Source organism: Drosophila takahashii, chromosome 2R, assembly GCF_030179915.1.
Source record: "Drosophila takahashii strain IR98-3 E-12201 chromosome 2R, DtakHiC1v2, whole genome shotgun sequence".
Lineage (NCBI taxonomy): Eukaryota > Metazoa > Arthropoda > Insecta > Diptera > Drosophilidae > Drosophila > Drosophila takahashii.
The window spans coordinates 21,751,190-21,769,124 of record NC_091679.1 but is presented as its reverse complement, the minus strand read 5'-3'; the positions used below and the strand labels follow the sequence as shown (position 1 = coordinate 21,769,124).

Sequence of the window (17,935 nt, the reverse complement as noted above, 5' to 3'; positions counted from 1 at the left end):
TTGTTTTTAGGGCGATTTTACCGGAAAATTTCTATGAGTGTAATAGCATACAAATTTGTACTTAAAATAAAATACACAGTAATTGAACTACCTATAATCAACAAGAGCAAATAAAACAGTGGAATGCCATCCTTTGTAATTGTAATAATCGGTTGCATCCTTGCCTCTAGGTCGTATTTCGATATGACAACCATCTGAAAAGAAATAAACAATCATTAAATTGCATGAAATAATATATATATATATATATAATATAGACCTTACCCATAGCTCGAAAACATTGTGGGAATCCTAGTTTCTCAAATCCTTCCACACATTCTTGAACCTTCTCTTCGGTCAAAAAGTTTGGGGACAAGTATTCGGGAGCCATTACTGATATGACTTCGACACAGAATTCGTTGACTATTTTGCATACCATGGTGGTTGATATGCCGAATAATCTGCCAATAGTTCTGTATTCTGCGGATGACCCAAGCGTATAGAGAGCAACAGCAATCCGTTTATCCAATGGAATGGCTCGTCGAAAGACTGTGTATTTTTTGCCAGGCCTGGCAGCAGCTCCACCAAATTCTGAAAAAGTTCCTGTCTACGCGAAAAGATTCCTTAAAGAACTCGTCTGAATTCACGTGCAGAAGATTATTTGCGGAAATGCATTGTTCTCTTGTAATTGCATTTCAAAGTTGCGTGTTTTGCTATAAAAACAAAGTAGGATTTTCTAGGATTTTGAGGTGTTTTGTGTCATTTTGCTATAAAAAACATATGGGCTTTCCGTTTGTTGTCAAAATAATAAGCGTTCGAAAAAATTCGACAAAAATGTGAAATTGTTTTTATAGCAGGCCAGACCCCACAACCGCGAATTAATATCCTCGATGGACCGTGATTCCTTAAGAGCTTGGGCGACCATGGATGACCACACTCATAGAAATTTTCCGGTAAAATCGCCCTAAAAACAAGGAAAATCGCCCTAAAACGGGGGTCAATGGCGACTAGGCAACAAAATTAGGGCAAATTGCCCTAAAAATACGGGTGAATTTGTCACACATTTAGGGCGATTTTTCGTATATCTAGGGCGATTTTTCTATTTTCAAAGCTAATTGCCCTAAAAATAGGAAATGAGACCCTTAAACTAAAGGCAGTTTCCTTTAAATCCAGGGCGATTTTTCTGGACTTATAGCCGAATTGCCCTGGAAATCGGAAAAAATACCTTTAAACTAAAGGCAGATTTTCATAAATCTAGGGTGTTTTTCTGGATTTTAGGGCAAATTGCCCTAGAAATATGAAAAAATATCCTGAAACTAAAGGCAGATTTTCATAAATTTAGGGCGTTTTTCTGGATTTATAGGCGAATTGCCCTAAAAAAAGCAAAGTGCTCCCCAAAATTTCACGGCTTTTTTTCATAAATAAAAATACGATTTCATTATATTTTTTTTGTTTTTTTTTTATATTTTTGTTTGTTGTTATTTACACAATTTCTAATTATATACATTTACATACTTTTCTACTTATTCTTATTGCTAAAAGAATTACATCGATCTTAAAAATAATGTTTTGGCTTAATGTATTTTTTGGTCTTTAGGTTGTGTGCTTCCGCCGGAGAAAATTTTAGGTCTTTTAAGGTTTATTACAATAAGTACTGATTATCAAATTTGACTTCTAATTGAATGCATAGAAATAATATTTTTTTTTTGGAATGAACAGATTGTTTTTTTAAAATAGTTACAGTTTTAAGGTTTTATAATCCTTCAAGAGTTCGGATAATGCTTTACCTTTCTTATCAGACTCTAAATGAATTTCATAAAACATTTTTTGGATAAATGTCGTGGTTTAAAACAAAAAATATTTTGAAGCACACATCAATTCTTTTTAATAAGGTTCCCATTCTATAAAAAAACCTCTGATAGGTAAACTGGAAATTCACCAAGGTCAAAAAGGGCTTGTTCCCACGTTGCAGCTGAATGGTTGCAGTTTCGGCTTTCCGGATTAGCAATTTTCCGTCAATGCCTTTAGATGTGTTTGCAGTTCCCCAACAGTAGCCTTCCAAACCAAGAAACGGCTTCGCGGGTCCGCAATGGTGTGCTTCGCGTTCTTGCTCCCGCCGTCCTTTTTTGTCATTGCTGTCGCACCAACACTGAATACATCGCAAGCCAAATTAAAGTTGATTGTATCTCTATTAAATAAAAACAGTCTATTTATTGAATGAGAAAAGAAAAAGAGAAAAAGCACATACCTTCAGCGTGGCTTTCCAAAGATTTGAGCAGTTTTATTCCCTTACTTTCGCTTTTAAAAAGTGCGAAAAGTGGTTTGCGGAAGCTGGATCTCAAAGACGTTCTCAATCTAAAACAAGAAAAAAATTGCTAGAAATTAATATAAAAATGCACTACTAACAGTCAGAATTTTCATTTAGCCTGCGATTGCGTTTGCTGCTACTTCTGGAAAAAAAGAAGCAACAAAAGCAAATTTCGGTTACTGACGAAATGACGCAATAGAAATTTGGGGGTTATTTTGGCATATGCACTTGTGAATGCGGTTTGTCCGGTGCATAAATACAGATTTCTGGTAAATATATACATATGTACACATGTGTGTATTCTGTTGCATCATCTTTTTACTCTTATTAATGTTCTTACTTTGTTCTGCTACACTTCCAAAACTCTACATCTGGACCGCTGCTTCCAGTCAAATCTTTTTAAGTTTCAGCTGCATTTTCCTCTGTTACATATATGTAAATTCAATTAGTTATTAATATCCAAATTGCACAATTATATATGTATGTACTCACCAGAAAAACAGAGAAAGAATCGCCTCCCAAGTCCTTTAATAGCGTTTACATTTTTCACTTTTTCACAAACAAAAGGTTTCACAAACACGTCTTTCGCCGCCAAGCGCCCGAAAAATTATGACAAAGTCTAGACAATGCAACTCTTTCTACCCCCACCCTTGCCACTGCAACGGACGAAAAGTAGCGAAGAAGAAGAAAAAGGGTGGACTTCTCTAAAGTCAAATGCGCTCAGCATCAAAATTCATAGAAAAAGGTCCGCCCTTATATACACACACATTCACTTGTTTTGACCTGTCAACCACACACACATACACACATGTATTACATATGTATCCATTAATTGCGTCTTAAAATTTCGTTTGACTCTTCCTTGTTTTTAGGGCAATTTCAGAACATTTTTTTTGCTATTTTGTTCAACGTTTTAGGGCGATTTCGCCCTAAAAAGAAGGAATTACTTTTGGAGTCGACTCATGAAAATTCGCCCTAAAAAACAGGGCAAATTGGCCTTTTTGGAAAAACTAACCCTAAAAAATATTTTCCATGGCGATTTTTTGTAACTTTAGGGCTAGCCACCCATATATTAAGAAAATTTTTCGTAGTTTTAGGGCGACCTCGGTTTTAGGGCGACTTTTCTAGTATTTAGGTAAAAATTTCTATGAGTGCAACATATACATTTTTAAGATGTGTCTTAAGAAATCGCAATCCGAGGAGGATCAACCTTAGTCTTTATCAGTACCTCCTTATACTTGTAACTTATTTGTAATAGTAAATAAAATGCTATATAAAACTATGGTTAATGATTGGACAGTAAATATTTATTTATAAAAAATGCTGGTTAGTGGTACAGATTAAGCCTATTCTTTTTCATTGTCCGTATCGGTGGATTCCTGAAATTTAAGATAGTTAATTGTTAGTATTTAAAAAGAGATGGGAAATGCTAAAAAAGATTTTTTTTTTTTTAATTTTTTTGCCTCCGGCGCTTTTTTAGCATTTCCCATCTCTTTTTAAGTACTAACATCGCGTTCAGGATTAAACAATTCGCCCATTGCTGAGAAAATTGCATGGAATCTTGAGGTGTGGTTTGGGTGCCTTTTCAAAAAAGTGAATCGCGCTAGGTACCCTTGGTAGTGCTCCGTTTTCCGGCCATAGTGGGGAATGTTCTCCTTTAGATCACGCCATAGTCTCTCTATTCGCTGTGTATTGGCTCCCGTTTCAGGGTCGACGAAGTTTACTGAGTGATTAACGGTCATGTGAGAGTAGTTCGCATCCTTTAAACCATTGTATGACTTCCAGCAGTCGGATATAATTCTGGTTCCATTGGCGATGTTGGCCTCTATAATTGGAAGGAGCGTTTCCTGGCTACGGTCCTCCACAGGCACCAAAAAAAAGTCACCGGTTTCTCTGCAAATTCCTCCGAAAACCCACTGGCCATCCACCACGCGACCGCAATTATACTTGCGCCGGCCAATTTTGGTTTCGTCAATTTCGACGGTTAAACCGTCTCCACCTATTATTTATTTTGCGTTCTTCTTCGTCCAGCTAAGATAAATTTACCGAAGAAAATTACTCCAATCAACCACCGTCTGTTGGGACCAGCCTAGTTCTTCCCGAAGGAATGAGATTGTTGAACCCTTCATCTCCCAAGCCACAAAATTACAGGCCTGTTCAATGCCAACGTGGGACTTGCTGAAGAATGTCCGTTTGATGGCGGATTCCTTACAAATATAATTTAAAGCAATATTTTTTTAAATTAAACAATTGTTACCTTAAAGGAGCATTGAACTTTTCTTAATTTTCGTTTCTGTTGATGATTACTTATCATCCTGCGGCACCTCCAAAATGGCGTACTAATCGGTCTCTTCGCATTGAAAGACAATGTTGCGGGCTTACTGCAGTTGGGACAGTCCTTGCTCTTTAGAACAACTCCATGTCTCTGCAGAAATGCAAACACTTCTTCTTCGTCCATGGCAAGAAAGTCTTTATAAGAAATAGTGCACCCGTTGCAGGAATCCATAGTAAACAAAAATCAAAAGTGCCATTTCTGATTAAGCAACAAAAGCCTACTTGTTTTTTATAGCAAACCCATAAATTCCTTGAAAATGCTACATTGTTTTTATAGCAAAATGACACAAAACACCTCAAAATCCTACTTTGTTTTTATAGCAAAACACGCAACTTTGAAATGCAATTACAAGAGAACCATGCATTTCCGCAAATAATCTTCTGCACGTAAATTCCTAAGAAATCGCGGTCCATCGAGGGTAATTTTTTCGCGGTTTTTGGTGCTCAGGCCGCTCTTCTAGACTATTACCGGTTTTTCTATCGCAATTAGCATACACTTTTGTGATGCTCGACGCATTGCAGAACGTATTGCGTTTGACCCTTGTCCTTTGTCATCTTGCCGTTGTATATTTCCCAGGGTTCGAAAATACTACTATAGCAGCAATTGTAACTACAAAAATGATATTCTATTGCTACGAGAGTAATATCTATGAGGCCTGGAGCAAAGCACTTTTGAAATGCTAAAGTTAGAATACTATATGGAGCCGTAGCAATAACAAACACTATAGTTCTTTTTTGGAGCAGAGCATTCCATATGACTATAGTAGCTATAGTAAATAAGCTATAGTATTTTTCAGGGACCGTAATCATTATGACCTCACACAATAATCACTATTTTTGATTAAAAAAAAAACTCATAAACAATCATTAATTCTGATCGGAAAAAATAAAACTCCATCGACTCCTTGTTCTCCTACATCGTTAATGACGCAAAAATAACCCTCGAATTCTAGGTTTTTCTTATCGTCTTGCCTAAGCCAGGACAAGGGCGGCGTTTGCAGAAAGAAACATAGTTGAAAGCTCCCAGCGCACAACGGTTCCGTCAGAGGCCAAAAATCAAAAGAACCGATCAGAAAATATTTAAACTCTATTTACGCAGTTAGTCTCTAAAATGCCCAAGCTTCTTCGAGGCATACCAGATTTTTCTGGAAAACTATCAGTACCTTCTATAAATAGACCTAAAGTCGTGAGCACGTGCTTAGTTGCAAAGCAAAACTGCGCGCATCACTAATTTTTCGCAGCAACATTAAACTTTGAAAGCGTGTATTTATCATATTTCGTGTCCAAGTTAATATTCTGTGTTATAGATTTTGAAGTTAAAGGTATTATCTATAAATCAGGGATCGTAAATAAGAGTTAACCTATTCAAAAAAATTGACATATGGGACGCTCCATATCAACCCGGCCACCCCCCTTTTTTTTTAATTTTCTATGTGGACAGTACCACATTGATTGCAAAGCCCCTTGCTTCCAATATTTTACCTCATACCCATTTTTTCAATGTTACCACTCTTTCGCCGTATAATCGCGTAAAAAAGAAAACACAAAATCATTTTTATCCTGCGAACGAAAGAAACAATTGGCATGGTTCAAAATCAGAAAAACCTGTCTTTCCATAGCCGGTTACGAGAAAAATAATAGATTTTATTAGACCGTAGATGACCAAGCGATAGCGTTTTTAAAGTCTAAAAGTAGGATTTCGTCTAAAGGGCCAGTCTGCAAAAATACCATTATATTTTTCTCAGAAAGCCCCATATTTAACGGATTTTATGCCACTGATTTCAAAGTGGGATCTCTCGTGAGGAATTAGCTATGAATTCTTTTGTACGTTTTTGTAGTAGTTAACTGTCAGAAAAAGCTAATAAGTAAAATAAAATAATCGTATATGCTTTGGAAAAAATTAACAAATCAATGAAAAGAATTCATAGCTAATTCCTCAAGAGAGATCCCACTTTGAAACCAGTGGCATAAAATCCGTTAAAACTCGGGCCTTTTGAGAAAAATATAATGGTATTTTTGCAGACTGGCCCTTTAGACGGAATCCTACTTTTAGACTTTAAAAACGCTATCGTTTGGTCATCTACGGTCTTAAAAAATCTATTATTTTTCTCGTAATCGGCCATCGAAAGACAGATTTTTCTGTTTTTGAACTATGCTGATTGTGCCGTTCGTTCGCAGGTTAAAAATGATTTTGTGTTTTCTTTTCAGCGCGAATATACGGCGAAAGAGTGGTAACATTAAAAAAATGGGTATGAGGTAAAATATTGGAAGCAAGGGGCTTTGCAATCAATGTGGTACTGTCCACATACAAAAAAAATCAAAAAAGGGGGTGGCCGGGTTGATATGGAACGTCCCATATAACTCTTATTCTCAAATTTTTATTATAAAAGTTGACAAATAACTCTTATTTGTTGATTCTTATAATAAAAATTGAAAATAAAGATTGAATTGAAATGACTCTTGAACTGAGGGGTGCATTGGTTTAAAATTGATATGTATGTAATCTACGATTAAATACCTTTCTGTTGATATGCCATATGTCTCTAGAATATTTTTTTTTAATTTTATAAAACTAATGTTGTTTATTTAACAGGAGTGTACAAAACTGAAAGAAGAGGATGATTCGAATCCGACTTAATCTCAAAATTTATCTGAAAGTGGTTTTTTAAGCGACTTATATATGAGTGATTCTTTGTGAAACGTATTGAGATTTTCTTCATGGTTTCAAAACGATATCTAATTTTTATGATACTATCACACCATTTAAAAAGGATTTTTAAAAAAGTTAAAAAAAAATTCATTTGACAGAAGCGAGGATATGGCGATGCTATTTTTTTGTTTAATTCATTTATAATTTTAAATTACGTTGGGTAAAAAATAAATAAAAATACTCAAAAATTATTATTTTTGCCAACCTTTCAGATGAAAATAAAAGCCATAATGGTTCCAATGCAAAATACAGTCCAAACTTAAAAAAAAATATTTCATTCGCGGTTTTCTGCAAATCGGCATTCTAAATCTTTATAAAAAAGTAGCACAATGTTCTATACATAATTCTTGTTGGCTCCTAAAAGTTTCGTCATGGGACCTCCATTATATTCTGCATAATTTAATAAAACATTAAAAAACAAAGCAGTCTTTCGTTGTTATACATTAAATTTTATTAGACGAAAAGTTTTCGTTCTTCTTGAATTCCGGGAGAACGACCGTTCCCATTTAGGTAAAACTAATAGGAAAAATGCAACAAATAAATCCCTACCAATTTCAAGGTGGAACAATAACTTCTTGCTACTTATGTAGTTCTAAGGAAGAACAACACGTTAGCAACACCTTACATCCAAGCTAAGACCATTCCACGTTCTCAAAAGTACCATCATATTGCTCCAACACCTCTTTTAAAAAGATACTCATTCGCTAAAGACATTTAAATTTTCCCAATACACAAATCATTGTAAGGAGGCTTAAAACAACAGAGGAGCGCCGCCACAGGGGGAATCAAGGAGCGATATGAACCGAACGAGGTGCGTTATTTACCAGGAGCCTGAAATGGTCTTAGCTTGGATGTAATGTGTTGCTATATATTCGAGTGTTGTTCTTTAGAACTAAATAATTAGCAAGAAGTTATTGTCCCACGTTGAAATTGGTAGGGATTTATTTGTTATACCAAACTGCATTTTTCCTATTAGTTTTACCTAAATGGGAACGGTCGTACTCCAGGAATTCAAGAAGAACGAAAACTGTTCGTCTAATATAATTTAATGTATAACAACGAAAGACTGCTTTGTTTTTTAATGTTTTATTAAATTATGCAGAAAGTAATGGAGGTCCCATGACGAAACTTTTAGGAGCCAACAAGAATTATGTACAGAACATTGTGCTATTTTTTTATAAAGATTTAAAATGCCGATTTGCAGAAAACCGCGAATGAAATATTTTTTTTTAAGTTTGGACTGTATTTTGCATTGGAACCATTATGGCTGTTATTTTCATCTGAAAGCTTGGCAAAAATAATAATTTTAGAGTATTTTTATTTATTTTTTACCCCACGTAATTTAAAATTATAAATGAATTAAGCAAAAAACAAGAGAGAACGCTATAGTCGAGTGCCTCGACTATTAGATACCCGTTACTCAGCTAAACAACTTAATAGAAATATGCCTTCTTATATGTTTTTCGCCGCTCGATTTTTACACAGGGAACTCTTTCTAGAAGAGGCTTTCGAGAACTTTCAATTCTGCCTAGGACATCTTCCGTCTCTCTCTAGCGCAGGTGAATGCACTTGCGAAAAACGTATACGATCAAAAAGAGACAAAATGCGCGCCCCATTTCAAATAATTTAAAATTTGCATTAACATAATGTGAATTAGAGTGACCACAGAAAAAAAGGCAGATTTTTTCCAATGCCATTTCTTAGATGGCGCTAGTGTATATTGTATTGCGCCACCTACCGCCAGATATTGGTACTACTGGTCATGAAAGGCGGAAATGTAGGCGCTGGCCAGGTTTAAGCGTTTATTGGATTTGTGGGCGTTAGAGTGGGCGTGGCAATTTTTTACTTGGCCAATCGATAGGTATTGACGAAGCGAATACATATCAGTTACTATTTTAATAATTGCTTTAAAGCTGTGGGCGTTAGAGGGGGCGTGGCACCTTTTTGAAACAAACTTGCGCTGCGTAGGAGCTCCTAGAATATTCATGCAAAATGCCAATCTTCTGGCTTTTATAGTTTCCGAGATCTCAGCGTTCATACAGACAGACAGACAGACAGACAGACGGACAGACAGACGGGCAGACGGACATGGCTAAATCGACTCGGCTAGTGATCCTGATCAAGAATATATATACTTTATGGGGTCGGAAACGCTTTCTTCTAGCTGTTACATACTTTTGCACGAATCTAGTATACCCTTTTACTCTACGAGTAACGAGTAAAAATAGCATCGCCATATCTTCGCTTCTGTCAAATGAATTTTTTTTTTAACTTTTTTAAAAATCCTTTTTAAATGGTATGATAGTATCATAAAAATTAGATATCGTTTTGAGACCATGAAGAAAATTTCGATACGTTTCACAAAGAATCACTCATATATATAAATCGACATGTTAATAAAAATCGTACTTGTGAAATTTTTCTCGTTACACACAAAAGCTGAACTGGATGCTTAGAGGAAGCAGTGCACTCAGCCTTAGCAACAAAGTTTTACTGTACAGGTCAATTGTAGTTCCTTCCCTAACTTACTGCATCCAAATATGGGGCACTGCTTCGGATTCCAACATCATGCGGATTCAAAGACTGCAAAACAAGACCCTGCGCACCATAGCGAATGCACCGTGGTACGTGAGAAATGATGTCCTAGCCAGTGACCTGCACATTCCCTCAGTGAGGGAGCAAATTAACATGCACTCAAGTCGCTACAATGACCGACTACTGGCACACTCCAACCAACTAGCTGCATCCTTGGCGAATCCATTTACCAGAAGAAGACTGAAGCGTCGACACCCTGGCGATCTCTGGGCTAGAGGACGACACCAGACCCGCGTCCTGACACAATAATGTAGAACTGTCAATGTCATAAAATTGTTACTTCCACACACATGTTATGTTTCCGGTTATTTGTTTCTTTATTCTAAATTATGCGTTTTATAACCATTTAATTGGTTGATCAACGTCTAAATAAAAGGGGGAGTGCGAGGGAGATGGATATATACATTTTTTTTGATTGCGTATAACTTTTTAATGAATGATCTGATTTGAAAAATGTCTTCTACATTTCGATAGGTATAAATATACACAACAACATTGCATTTATACTTCTCGGAAATCTTTAAAGGTGTGGGCGCCAGGCACATTTTACAATCGTTATTGGGCGATTGTGGGCGTTAGGGGGGGCGTGGAACTTGGTTGCGCTGCGTAGGAAGCCCAAGAATATGTGTGGGAAATCTTAACCTTCTAGCTTTTGTAGTTTCCGAGATCTCAGCGTTCATATAGACAGACAGACGGACAGACGGACATGGTCTAGATCGACTCGGCTAGTGATCCTGATCAAGAATATATGTAGTTTATAGGGTCGGAAACGCTTCCTTCTACCTGTTACATACTTTTGCACGAATCTAATATACCCTTTTACTCTACGAGTAACGGGTATAAAAACACACAAAAAATAAAACTTGATAAAATGAACTGTTATAATTGTCAATCAGTCCCCAACCACAAAATATAGTCAATTCTACTAACACTGTGCAACATTTTTAGGGTTATAAAATGTAACCGCAATTCTGATTTTATGGGCAGAAAGAACTTATCGAAATAAGCTAAAACCCATTTGGGTTTCTCTGGCTTAGCTCGCGTTTACCTATTATAGCGAGTTAAAGTTTTACATACAAAAATTATTTGTAACGGCCATATCTTGTGAACCGATTAAAATTTCACTATCAAGTCTTCAGTGATTATGTAGCTATGAACCCAAGGAACTAAATTGACAAATTTTTAAATTTAATTTTAAATTACATTTTTCATGTTGCACTGTGTAAGTAATTAGTTACTTTCATAACAACAAATACACACAACTAGCAAAGACACACACCTATATCCTTGACAAAATTGACAATTTTTTGTGGTTGGGGTCTTTTTGACAATTTTTATACCCTTGTAGAGGGTATTATAATTTCAGTCAGATGTTTGCAACGCAGTGAAGGAGACGTTTCCGACCACATAAAGTATATATATTCTTGATCAGCACCAATAGCCGAGTCTATCTAGCCATGTCCGTCTGTCCGTCTGTCCGTTTCTATGCGAACTAGTCTCTCAGTTTTAAAGCTATCGCGATGAAACTTTCCCGAAAGTCTTCTTCCTATTGCAGGTAGTACATATGTCGGAGCCAGCCGGATCGGACCACTACATCTTAAGGCTCCCATAGGAATATTCAAACATATATAAGAAAATTCATTGTAACTTTGTAGGAAGTATGCGTTTTGATTCTTGACTACTTAAAAACAAAATTGAAATAAATCAAAACGCTGAATCTGGAATCCCTGGAACTGCACCGAGTGAGTATTCTTTTATCTACAAGGGTATATAAGCTTCGGCTGGCCGAAGGTAGCTTCCTTTCTTGTTTTTTTGTTTGCATGAATTTGAAATAAAACATGTTTTGTGTCTATTTTGTGAACGTCTTTTTATGTTTACCTTAAGTTTTAGTGATGATCCCAAAAAGTACCATAATTATTGGTATGCCAATTTGTTTGTCTGGCTTTTAGGTAATATGTGTGTTAAAATTAGCAGCGGAAATCTGCGGATGGGCCTACACACAAAAAAATTTGCTTGGTAAAATTGACCAACAAAGATAGTTACGTAACTATTAAAATAGTTACGTGTATTTTGTTTTTGCTTAGGGTTTGTGTCTTCGCTAATTGTGTGTATTTTGTTGTTGTGAAATGACAATTTACTTAGTAGAATTGACAATTTTGCTGGTTGGGGCCTGTTTGACAGTTATTACAGTTGATTTTACCAAGTTTTTTTTTTGTGTGTACAATCGTACAAGTTCTAACACCTTCACATCTTTTTTAATTGCAAAACTGGTCGAACAACTATTTTTTTTCCGCTTTTTACTTGATGTGCTGTTGCTTTGCCTTCCCCTTTCGTGATTGTGAATAATTTTCCAACACTAAATATTGAACTAAATTATATTTTTGCTTTTAATTGGGATAGGTGTTTCTTATAAGTGCGTATTCGCACGTTCTTATGTTTTCAATTTATGGTGCAGTGAAGATGGAAGCAGCGCAGGAAGGCAAAAAAAGCTGATTGAGGATATAGAAACGAACATCATAAAACATGGATATATATTTGACTTGGGTGAACTATCAAAGCGAATTGGCTACATAAGTAAGCAAATGGCTACTTATTAGACTCAGAATAAACGGAAAAATCATCAATTCAACAATATCGATATGATTGGCTAAATTTATGGAAGTCAATTGGGCTTGAGTCCACCAAAAATTCATCTCAGGAAATTCCTATTTCCTATTAGTTTTACAGAAAAAATGTATAGAACATAAAATACTCATTTATTTAATAGTTTTCATTTCTCCTAGCTAGCTTTTTGATTAAGTTATTATATTCGAAGATATTCAAGAAACACAGTTTTTACCGTTATTTTCCATGATCCCGTTATTTGCGACAACTTTGACTATTTTTCCAATAATCAGGACCCAAAAACACGTCGATATGGAAAGTTTGAACAAAATTGGGGGTAGGAGCTAAACGGAAGTTCACCCCTAATTTCAAAAAGTAGCCCTTCAATAATTTGGAAAAATCCGCAACCATCATCTACACGTTACTGCAGGCCAGGTCGTTTTCAGTTCAAAAAAAGAGACAACTGAACCTCAATAGGAAAGGAAAAATGCTTTAGAAAAAAAATACATCAACTCGGGCCGACAGAATTTTTGATTTATAATAAAAAGGTAATAGTTGAGCTTAGTTTACAACTGTCCATGGTAGACGGAAAAGAATGCAAAAAATATTTCGAATTTGGTTTATCCCCACTTCATGCGAAAATACGTTTCTTCGAATGCTCTCTACATCTTTCCTATAAGTCCTATCAAAATGTGGAAAGCTAGAGGTCCGGAGCAAAAATTTAAAGTTATAGACCAAAAGAACCCCTTGGGTACAAAATAAATTTGGTGAGAAATCAATGTTTGCTTGGAACTTGGCCTTGAATTGGCTCCCAGCAGAGCTTGGGCAGAGGTTCGGGCAGAGCATATGGTGCCTCTATATATTTTCTTACTCTATGACGTTGTCAAAAATCAAAACGCCTACTTCCTACAAAGTTACAATGAATTTTCTTATATTTGTTTGAATATTCCTATGGGAACCTTTAGATATTGTGGTCCGATCCGGCTCGCTCCGACATACATATGTACTAAGGTGTGTTTCAAAATTATACGACACCATTAATTTCTTAAATATTATTATACACTTGCAGAGGGTATTATGATTTCAGTCAGAAGTTTGCAACGCAGTGAAGGAGACGTTTCCGACCCCATAAAGTATATATATTCTTGATCAGCATCACAAGACGAGTCGATCTAGCCATGTCCGTCTGTCCGTCTGTTCTACGCAAACTAGTCTCTCAGCTTTTGAGCAATCGGGATAAAACTTTCCCAAAAGTCTTTTTTCTATTGCAGGTAATATATAAGTCGGAACCAACCAGATCGGACAACTATATCTTAAAGCTCCCATAGGAAGGATCAAAAAAAAAAACGTAAAAAAATTCTAGCTCCGGGGTTTTTTGAAATTTTACCTTCTGCTCTTGGGAATATTTTTTTTTATATATTTCTAAATTTCGGTTTTTTTGTTTTTTAAATCGGATCACTATATCATATAGCTGCCATAGGAACGGTCGAAAAATTAAATGGAAATTAATGGGAAACAAATTATGTCTTTGTTGGTTTTTATTACATTTCCTTCTACTCTGGGATATGACTATTTTGAAATATTTCCGAATTTCGATTTTAATTTTTAAAAGATCGAACTACTATGTCAGCTGTGATAGAAACGATTTAGAAACAATGTGAAATAATAATAAATTTAACATTTTTGAGATTTGTAAATTAATAGAATGATCTACAAGGGTATATAAGCTTCGGCTTGCCGAAGCTAGCTTCCTTTCTTGTTTTTATTAAAAGTCGTATTAAGGTGATTGTGTTTGTATTTAATCGTTATAACAAAACAAAGAATTTCATGTGAAAACAATATAATATTTGCCTCCGTGGCATAACTTATAACAAAATCTTAATTTTAAGGTGTTTCATAATTATACGACACCATTGATTTTTTCCGGTTTTTATGATTAAACTTACCCGAAATTTTTTTTCTGGTTAAATATAAACTAAAAGATTCGATTTTGAGAGTAATCCAGCTTTGGGCTGGATCTTTGATCCTTCTAATCTTCGGCCCATACATAAATATTGAAATTTTTTCTCTATACCTTAAAAAAAGTTGTTTTTCGAAGTCATATCCCCCAATTCGTCTTAACTTTTGTCTGGTCAATATTCTTAACACTTTTGAATCAAATAAGAATCCTGTTCAAGGTATTACGTGCACGAACTAGACCTCAAAAATCATTTTTTAAAGAATGGCCCTTTTGGAACCAAACTGTTTTATTCCAAAAATATTTGATTTTGGGCGATACTTTTTGTCAAAATGCAAAAATTTGTTCTTCAAAACCTTAATAAACGTTCCACATTTCACGATTGGAACATTTGAAATGCGATCCCCAATCTGCGCCCCCTTATTGAAATCCCATGGAGAAAACACTCAAATTCGTATGAAAAAATTTCGAAAAAACTTCAAAGTGGCGCAGACTGGGGATCGCATTTCAAATGTTCCAATCGTTAAATGCGGAAAGTTTATTAAGGTTTTGAAGAACAAATTTTTGCATTTTGACAAAAAGTGACGGCCATAATCAAATATTTTTGGAATAAAACAGGTTTTGTTCCAAAAGGGCAGTTTATAAAAAATGATTTTTTAGGTCTGTTTCGTGCATGTAATGAACTGAAAGGGATTTTTATTTGATTCAAAAGTGCTAAGAATATTGACCAGACAAAAGTTAAGACGAGTTGTGGGATATGACTTCGAAAAACTACTTTTTTAAGGTGTAGAGAGACATATTCAATATTTATGATTGGTTGAAGATTGAAAGGACCTTTGGGCTGGATTACTCTCAAAATGGAACCTTTTAGTTTATATTTAACCAGAAAGTCAAGTCAGTCAAGTTTGATCATTGGAACCGGAAAAAATCGATGGTGTCGTATAATTATGAAACGATCGCACATAGCCAAAAAATAGACTATATTTCGAAAAATTAGCGGTAAATCCTTAAAAAGAGGATCAAGAAGGCGTGGTATTTTATTTCGTACACATCATACATTGTTCTTTCGATCTGCGTTTAAATGATTCGCTGATATAAACAACAACAACGCTAAAAATTTTAAACAAATAAGTGTGTTGGTGTCGTATAATTTTGAAGCACACCTTACCTGCAATAGAAAGAAGACTTTCGGAAAAGTTTCATTGCGATAGCTTTAAAACTGAGAGACTAGTTCGCATAGAAACGGACAGACGGACATGGCTAGATAGACTCGGCTATTGGTGCTGATCAAGAATTTATATACTTTATGTGGTCGGAAACGTCTCCTTCACTGCGTTGCAAAAATCTGACTGAAATTATAATACCCTCTGCAAGTGTATAATAATAGAAAACCATTGTAACTTTGTAGAAAGTAGGCGTTTTGATTTTTTACAATGTAAAAACAACATTTTAAGTAGGCATATCTGTAAGGGTATATAAACTGCGGCTGGTCTAAGTTAACTTCCTTTCTTGTTTTCTCTTACCTACGCACTTTGTAATTTGAATTCCAGCTTCAGTTCGTTTCGAGATTTCTTTGTGATCAGTGCGATATGTTCTGAATTTCTGTGTTTGTAATGAAATGCGGAGTGAACCCGTTATTTTTTATATACCGCGTACGGTGGAATATAAATAAACTACAATATTTATTTACATCAAAAATTAAAGTGATTGGATTGTCATGCGAAAGCAAAAGGAATTACTTGACGTGAAACTCTGGGCAAACCGAAAACTTAACTAAAATAATACAACATTATTTCCTACAAGGGGCTGTCCATATATTACGTAATCACGTTTTTGGTGATTTTTGACCCCCTCCCCCCCCTGGTGATCAAACGTAATCATTCAATAAACAACCCCCCCCCCCCCCAATGATTACGTAATCCCCAGAATAAAATTTTGTTTGTTTTAATCTGTGGATTCAAACGGAGATGCAACCCAATCTTTAATATTGTTTATAAATGAAGTTTGGTATGACACATTCGGTTCGTCTACGCTGATATTATCCCCAACATACTCTTCGTCAAGCCATTCCAGGTCTTCGCGTCCTTCGTGTGATTGAACCACTAAACATTCTTTTTTTCGCCGCCCAGCCACTACAAAAATTTTTTCTCTGCTTTCCTATTTAAGTTTGTAGCAGGGACCGTAACTGTTATAAGTTTTATTTTAAAAATCACACTTTAACAGTTATTTTCTGATTTGTAAAGTAAAACTCAAGGAATAACTGTTATTTTTTGAGTTTTATAATAAAAGTTGGCAAATAACAGTTATTCGTCGTGATCAAAAATATAACTCAAACTTGATTTATGGCGATTTTGTGGGTAAAATAAATTTAAAAAAAATATAGGTATAAAATATGCATGGTTGCCTTTTTTAACAAATTTTTAGTAAGTTATATAAAACACGGGAATCATGTTTTTTTTTTAATTATTTCATTTTTTCAAAAATGTCAAGGGAATAACTGTTATTAATAAAAATCAAAAAATAACAGTTATTTTTTGAGTTTTATTATAAAAATCAAAAAATAAAAATCATTACGGATTTGTAAACTACAATGCGTGATTTTTTTGTATGAAAAATTTACAATAACACTTATTTTTGGTCCCTGGTTTGTAGATATAATTAAAGGTAAAATGTTTTTAAATAAATTCTTTAAATAAAGAAATTAATATAAAATGATTACGTAATCATTGTACAAGACCCCCCCCTCCCCATGTAATCAAACATAATCACTTCAATGACCCCCTCCCCCCCCCTAGGTGATTACGTAATATATGGACAGCCCCCAAGCTGATGGACCGTGCTTACATGCCGCAATGCTTTTGTAACTATACATTTCAATAACTGTGTTGAAAGAATAAACATGAAAAATGAGCACAAAAAACATATTTTCCTTTTAACCATTTTGCAATTGGGAAAGGATCTTCTAGGTATCTTCTACAAGTGTCTTCTGAGTAACATCTGGAAATGACTTCCGCGACACTTCTAGAAGTCACTCAGAAGTGACTTCGGGACCCAGTGGCGCAATCCATGGTACAATTATAGAAGCCCAGTGGCGCAATCCGCATTCGGCCGAAATTGGGTATGGAGATGGAATGCATTCGAGAAGGTATATTCGTAATCGATCGTTTCTCCAGCTTCTGGAACGTAGGATTGTAATGGGGCATTGTATTCGTTTCCTGCTCTCCCTTTTCATCGGGACTTCGGGAATCGTTCGGGTCGCACGTTTTTTTTCTGTTGAACGTTTCTATGATTTTTTAATTACGCACACATCCGAGCGCCTATGTTTTTTACAGCAAGTTTTGGTTTCCACGGCATGTTGTTTGTGTAATTTTTTGTCTACTCTTTTTTAACGCGCTTTTTTCTTGCAACGCGTCACTTGTGTTTTGGAACTTTGCAGAGTCTGACGTGT

The 17,935-nt window shown here is 35.4% G+C and overlaps 1 long non-coding RNA gene across 3 annotated transcripts; it reads right to left on the bottom strand.

The window, feature by feature from the left end:
- Window positions 1-2,039: 2,039 nt before the first annotated feature.
- On the bottom strand, window positions 2,040-2,962 carry LOC123002533 (uncharacterized). 3 transcript variants are annotated; one of them, XR_011418162.1, is made up of 5 exons: window positions 2,780-2,962; window positions 2,628-2,709; window positions 2,386-2,429; window positions 2,228-2,334; window positions 2,040-2,167 (listed from the first exon to the last, which is right to left on the bottom strand). It is a non-coding gene; the product is annotated as an uncharacterized lncRNA (long non-coding RNA). The 3 variants fall into 3 exon arrangements; XR_011418161.1 differs by lacking the exon at window positions 2,386-2,429 and having other exon boundaries at window positions 2,228-2,354; window positions 2,780-2,961; XR_006412134.2 differs by lacking the exon at window positions 2,386-2,429 and having other exon boundaries at window positions 2,780-2,950.
- Between the last annotated feature and the right edge of the window lie 14,973 nt (window positions 2,963-17,935).